This window comes from Temnothorax curvispinosus, unplaced genomic scaffold (assembly GCF_003070985.1).
Source record: "Temnothorax curvispinosus isolate PA1 unplaced genomic scaffold, ASM307098v1 QBEX01006782.1, whole genome shotgun sequence".
In the NCBI taxonomy this organism is placed as follows: Eukaryota; Metazoa; Arthropoda; class Insecta; order Hymenoptera; family Formicidae; genus Temnothorax; species Temnothorax curvispinosus.
In genome coordinates, this window is record NW_020216562.1 from 16,360 (window position 1) to 23,955 (window position 7,596).

Genomic DNA, 7,596 nt, shown 5'->3' on the forward strand with positions numbered 1-7,596 from the left:
ATAATAATAATAATAATAATAATAATAATAATAATAATAATAATAATGCAATAATGTATATGTATTTAATAATACTATTAATATAATAATATAATAATAATAATTGTGAATAATTACTTGTCTGCACACTTTCAGAATTCCAGAATATTCTGTAAGATTATTTAATTGCTCTTTACTAAAATAGAGCTTAATAGTATTTTTTTGTGTAAATTTATAAACTTTTTTTCACTCAAACTGCGCTACTAATTGTAAGCATCCTTATTAAAAGTAACTTATTGTTAGTAACATCAAAAGGTGTTTAGTAACATCAAAAAGTTAAGTTGATTATTAATTTAAATATGTTGGATTTACTATTCTAACAAAAAGGTTTGTTCTAAAAAGTATGTTTTAAGACTGATAAATAATTAATCAGTGCGTAGTTTAAGTGAAAAATAGTATATGAATTTACACAAAAATACTATTAAGTTCTAATTTAATAAAGAGCGATTAAATATTTTTACAGAATATTCTGAAATTCTGAAAAATACTTTTTAAGACAATTTTTTCCTTTAGTTTTGACAAATTTGTTTCTTCAAAAGCAATACTTACAAAATAAAACATTTAATTTTTATATTCAGATTCTACGACTTATGACTAATTTGAAATCAATTTTTCTTTGACATTTTCGAGGACATTTTTCTTTCCCAGGCTTGTTAAGACACTGATGACTTGATTCCCAAATTATAAGTATAAGTGATTGAGTTTTGCTTTTTGTGAACTAACATAAAATTAAAGCAACAAATGTAGATATTTATAACAGAACTACAACTTTTATAGTTTTAGATGAGCGTTACTTTTATAAAGTTTTAACTTGAAATTTTAAAGTTTTAAAATACACTTAAAATATACCGAAGTGTTTTTCCTTCCGATTTTGATGAGCTTGTGATATGTAGAGATTTAGATAAAAATAGATATTTTTTTTATACGTGATCATATATACTTGTAGGAGGTAAAACTCTTTTGAGAAAAATCGGGTTTTTTCTTTCAGAGTGAATATAACAGTTAAAACTATAAAAAATATTAACCCAGCCATTACCCGGGTAGAACTTTAAAAGGGGGCCTGTAAAGGCTGTAGACAGTTTTTCCCCATTTATGTCTAGGCCCTATCAAGGAAGCCTGGTTAGGACCTGCACAGAGATGTAACGCTTGTGTAAGTCAGAGCCTGATTTGTATATCTGACTAGGCTCTATTCTAGCACGCCTAACTAGGCCCTATCCAGACATGTCCAACTTCCCAGTAATCCTTATACAATATTTACATTTAAAAAATTATTTTTTTTTTAAATTTTATTACTATTTTATAACTAAATTTGTTTCTTAAGATGCAGTCTATAATTATAAATATTTTCTCGTATTTGAAAAACAACACTTTACCTTGGTGGGATTCAAACTCGGGACCTCTGGATCGTGAGCCAACTGCCTTACGTGGTAGACTCTACTTCTTAATTTGATGTAAGTGTTATATATAGTCTACATATGTCGTAACCAGCGCAAATATATAATTTTTTAAAAATCATCTTAAGAAACATAATAATTAAATCAATGAATTATTTTATGATAATAAAAGAAATAAATTTTATGTAAAAAAATTGTAAAACCTATAATTTCACGGCAACAATCGTAGGCTTTCATGTTAGTGCCTGTTTAGAAAATTCCTTTTTAGGCCCTTTCTAGGCCCAACAATGGTAGACCTATTTTAGGGCATACCAATCTAGGCCCAACGTTAGCAGACCTTGATTGTGGCATCCGTGCCAGTGCCTATTCTAGGCCCATTAAGGAAATTCTATCCAGAATTTGCCTTTTTAGTCCCTTTCTAGGCCCAACGTTTGCAGACCTTGATAGTGGCATCCATGTCAGTGCCTATTCTGGGCCTATTAAGGAAATTCTATCCAGAATTTGCCTTTCTAGTCCCTTTCTAGGTCCAACGTTAGCAGACCTTGATAGTGGCATCCATGCCAATGCCTATTCTAGGCCTATTAAGGAAATTCTATCCAAAATTTGCCTTTCTAGTTCCTTTCTAGACCCAACGTTTGCAGACCTTGATAGTGGCATCCATGTCAGTGCCTATTCTGGGCCTATTAAGGAAATTCTATCCAGAATTTGCCTTTCTAGTCCCTTTCTAGGCCCAACGTTTGTAGACCTTGATAATGGCATCCATGCCAGTGCCTATTCTGGGGCTATTTAGGTTATTCTATCCAGAATTTGCCTTTCTAGTCCCTTTCTAGATCCGACAATGGTATGCCTATTGTACGACATGCCTATCTAGTCCCAATATTGGCGATCCTATTTTAGGGCATGCCTGTTTAGGCCCTTTACAGACTTGGGGCACGCCTCGACAAAATTCTACCCGGGTATTTACTTTTTTTATTTGTAATTAAAAAAAAGATTTTTCATTAAATAAAATAGTATTTTACATACGCTTTATATACGCTTTTTATAAATAAAGTTTTATTATACTTCTAGAGAGCGTATATATAGGTACCCTTTATAACAAAAAAATTAAGAAATTTTTTATTATTATTATATATAAAGTAATCAATACTGTTACTATTGTTGTTATTTACGTTGTTACATACGTTGAAATATTATGTATTGTTGTTGTGATAATGTTTACATATCTGTAATAATCGTCATATTCTCTAATTATGAGAAAGTACAAAGGAAACGTGTAGCGTGGACGTGTTGTGTGAGTAGGCGGCTAGTGGCTATATAGCATGGATATTAAGATAGCGCGTTTCTAAAGATTTTTTAAATCTGTTTTTCGATTTGCTATTTTGGAATATGACTTTGTAATATGTAATTGATTTTGGCATAAAATATCCTTTCATTTAGTCGAAAACATTTTTTGGATTATGAAAAAAAAGTAGTGAGAGATGTTAAAAATTATAACATTTTTTTAAGAATTTGAAAACATTGTAAAGAAATTTTTTCGATCAAAGAGAAGTTTTATCTCTAAAGATATGTATGGCTACATATCTTTTAAGAAAATGAAATGTTTCACCCCTAAACGATGATGTTTTCTAAAAAAATACAAGTCCTCTATTTTAGTCTAGATTTCAACATATATGATATGTATATATTACAAGCTCATCAAAATCGAATGGAGATATTTCCGTGTTTCCCTATTATGCATATAATTAAAAATTAGAAAATTTTACTAAATTTTTTATGTGTTTACTAAGAAAAAGTTGATTCTAATTAGTTAGAAAATTTTTTATCATTTTATTAAGATTATGAGGGCATAAATTGGATTTTGGAAAAAATTTAAAATTTACACTGTAATTTTTTAGTAGACAAAATTTTCTTATGATATATCCGTATATAGTATGTATTCTTTATATTTTTATATTATATTTTTATATATTATGATATTCTCTTTGTTATGTTATACTGGTGTTATAATAGCTCATATTAAAACATGCGAGTAGAGCATAGCAACGACAAGAGAACAAGTGCGTGCGTTTCTCTAACAACTGTATCGATTGAACTTCTTGCATTAAAATAGTCTTGAGTTATTCTTGATATCGTGTACAATTCCTGATTGCGCATACATAACACTCTTGTATTAGAGAAACGTTGCATCTTCCGTTAATTAATGATCTTTTAACTAGGTATTGTATTTTCTGTAAATATTTTTGCTAAGAAAAACTGATTTCAAATTAATCAGAGATTTGTTATTAAGTTTGTTTATTTTTTGACACATACTTTATATTCTGAAAGTGACGTCATAATTGTGTGTGTGTGTTTTACATACACACGCTCTACATATGTTACATATTTTTTAACAACAGTATTAGGGACAATAGGGACTATAGATAGTTTGAGAAAATATTTCAAAAGAGCTATAATTATAAGTTGATTATTTTCTTTGTGTTAGATAATTTTGAGATTCTTTGCCATTCTTAGTACATTAAGATTGTGTTAAAACAACCTCAACTGTGTACCTTTGTTTTTTTTTGGCGTTGAAATATGCTCGCGTTCCAACACGACGTATCTCCTGATTTGACACGTGCTTCGTGCCGGTGTATTCTCTCCTTTTTTTGAAACGGTTCCCCACGGATAGAGTTCGGTTACGCGATTTCTGCTTATTCGGCACACACGACCGGACGTGACGTCACCGAAGCTACGTGGAGTGTTGATTGTGGATGCCAGATGCGACCTGACACCCGGGGAGCTCTGCCTTCTCGCCGTGATTCACTCGCGTTACCACGATGTCACTTGATTTTCTGCGCAACAGAAATTTGGATTGAGTGCAAGCGAATCGATGTTGGAGGACGTCTTCACTGCATATGCGATATACCATGCATAGCATGAGCAAATTCTCAGTTGATTGATTAATTTTAAGCACTTATCTCGACACTTTGATGATTTATGATTTTTATCTCCAAATGTCTTTGAAAACTGGTATTAATAAATTATACAAGTAGATCTGGAACTCTAGATAAAATATATATATTTATACATATAATATTATTTATATTATTTATATTTATAAATGTATTTGTTATAGATATATATATGTTTAAATAATATATTTATATATAATTATAAATATATGTGAATAAAATTATATAAATGTTTAAGAAATATAAATGTATATAAAATATGGTTCTAGAGATACCGAATCTCCCTCTCTCTCGCTCTCTCTCTCTCTCTCTCTCTCTCTGTCTCTCTCTGTGAATCAAATATAAGTAGGTATATACTAATTGCTTTTAATCAATAATTCAAAATTATTTTCAACTAATTAAATTATCTACTATACAATTCAATAATAACATTACTGGTTTTTTTGGAAACTAACAGTTATGATGCGCATTTTTAAACTTTTATTAACATATTAAAGAGAAATTAATACATTTTACATTTTTTAAATAATAAATTAAATACATAATAGTAACTTCTTCAAATGGATGTTATTAAAGGGAACGGGCTTGGAAAAATTAGCGGGGAAAGAAGACCCTGTTGAGCTTGACTCTAGTCTGGCACTGTATCTTTAAAAAGCATTAAAAAGAACTGAAAATGCAAAAAAATGCAATGCTGTCAACTGCAGCAATTTATTTCAGGCTTTGCTTCAATAAATAATACTCAAAATAGTTATTCCAATGATATCATAATGCTTATAATGTTTTCAACGATGTATGATTGTTACAAAATACAATCTGTTATTCGTGATATAATTATCGTATCTATGGAGGAATATTCATGTAAAAAGAAGTCTATGATGTTCCACGCTATAACGAAAGTTATGTTGTTGGAGTTTCCCTAAGTCACATCGACTCTATATCTATTTACATACATGCGAATAACGAGTATGCATATAAAATGGAGTTGCGTCTGTTACTGGCGTTTCTTTTTTTGAGCGCACTAGTGATCCATACGCGTATCGATATTGTTTGGGATCAAAGCGCGTGCTCCCTCTCCTTCTTCTTTTTCCCCTTTGCTCCTCTTTCTTTCGCTGCTCCGTCTCCGTTCGCGGGGCGTCAAGAAGAGCGTCGCAAAAATGTCCTCGCGCGTGCAATCTCGGGTGCACGAAGGTCGCCGTTTTCAAGATACCGCGCGGGGCACATCGCCGCGATGCGATCCGACGCGATGCGATCCGACGCGATGCAACGCGATACAGCGCGATGCGATGCGCGCGACGTGATACGTTTCTCGTTGCAGCACCGTGGTCAGCAATTGACTTACAACAGCTCGCGTTGCGAGTACCGGTTATTAATAATTCGTTACCAGGAAACGTTCAGCTCCAACGTGATGCGTGTTGCAAGTAGAATCAATTCGACCAAGCGCGATATCGTTGAAAGGGCAGCAACGTACGTGTTGCTTGCATGATACCTAACATATCATCGAGACCATCGTCTATCTCAATCGACCAGAGTTGTTTTACACGAGGGGATAATATCACTTTAGCACATTCATATATATATGTATAAGGTGTCCCACAACCACCGTATATGATTATACTATATAATATACTTTTGGTGCATTTAATGAGCGGCTAAGTAGCAATTAATATAGCAATCAATTAACCTCCCAGTGGGCGCGTGAAAATTTGAGATCTAAAAGAGCGCGTAGGGTGTAAATTACATCCTATATTATTTTTGTTTTCTATTTAATATTATTCATTGTTGCACATATCTTAAAGTATATTAACAGGTCGAAATTTTAATATCTTTAATTTTAATGTTTTTTCGATAATAATCGGTTCTGTATTGAAATAAGTATGATTACTGTCGCCAGTGTCGCCAAAAAAGTTAAAAGTTCACCAACTCTCTTTTGACAACCGCAATTGACAAGCACAACGTGGAAAAAACACTTTTCAACTAACAGTTGCCATCGTTTGCGACGTATTGTAGAACCGGCTTTAGAGTTATAAGCGATCAAGATTGTCTAATGACATCGCGTGCAATTCGCGGGCTCGGGACTTATTATTTGTTATACCTCATTCAACTGACATTAATTTTTATTGTACAGCTGATTTTGTTTCCTAATTTCTTATCTGTTTATTTGTTACACCTACGTAGTACCTACATATACATATGTAAGTAATTAGGAAACAAAATGGGAAATAAAAAGCTGTAGAAATCAATATCAATTGAACTATAAACATATTAATAACGGGTGATAAATTGGAATAAGTGTAATTTATAGAATTAGAGAATTTGAGTCGCCAGTGAATAATTACAATTAACAGAGATATTGCGAGCGACCCAACTGGCCAAATTTTATTGATTACAACGCTACGTTTCGACCGTGGATCCGGTCCTTTTCAAGCGATCTCTCACAAATATATTCGTCAGGCATAATGCCCTAACTACGCCGAATTTCGTTAGATGTTTGTGTCATGTCAGAGCCGTGCGGTGGTAAAATTTAGACGGCAGTCTCTCTGTTAATTGTAATTTATAGACTTCAGCGCGTGAATTGCACACAATATTACCTATCGGCCAATTTTGATCATTATAACTTCAAAACTATTATATCTTCAAGTAACAAGAAAAAGGGGAATTTAAAGCCCCTTGCACAATAGGCGATAGCGATAGCAATAGCGACAGCGACAAAGTTGCCGACAAAGCTACAGCTTTGCTTTGCTTTAGAGTTAAACACAGTTAACTGCGCATTGGTTAACATTATGTAATTTAATGATTAATATATGATATCTATATAACTATAATTCGGACGTTTTGACTCTGCTTTGAATTATCTTGAACGAAACACGATAACAGGTAAATTAAATAATTTTACACTCTCCGATGAGAATAGATAAGCACTTCAAGATTGAATGATCCAAAGACAACAATTTTCACGAGGAAATACAAGTGAAATTTTATTATGTTTATAGTACACTGTTGGAAAATTTGTGTTAAATATAACATAAATCACATGTCCCAAACGGTCTACTCAAATTTTCGTGTTAATTTAACATAATATGGATGTGTTAAATAGTAACACCGATACTATGTTAAAATATTTCAACAGAAAGGAAATGTAATTCTGATCGTAATTTGAGATTAATTATGTGTATACAATTAACATAACTTTTATGTCAAAGTTAAGATTGTAA

General features: G+C 32.1%; 1 long non-coding RNA gene across 1 annotated transcript in view; it reads right to left on the minus strand.

Annotated features, from left to right (window-relative positions):
- LOC112456407 overlaps positions 1–5,510 on the minus strand; it is a 20,459-nt gene extending 14,949 nt beyond the window's left edge. The window contains exons 1-2 of the long non-coding RNA XR_003040949.1: positions 5,335–5,510; positions 3,983–4,264 (exon numbers count right to left, since the gene is read on the minus strand). This is a non-coding gene — a long non-coding RNA (uncharacterized LOC112456407). The remainder of the gene's footprint in view (positions 1–3,982; positions 4,265–5,334) is intronic.
- Between the last annotated feature and the right edge of the window lie 2,086 nt (positions 5,511–7,596).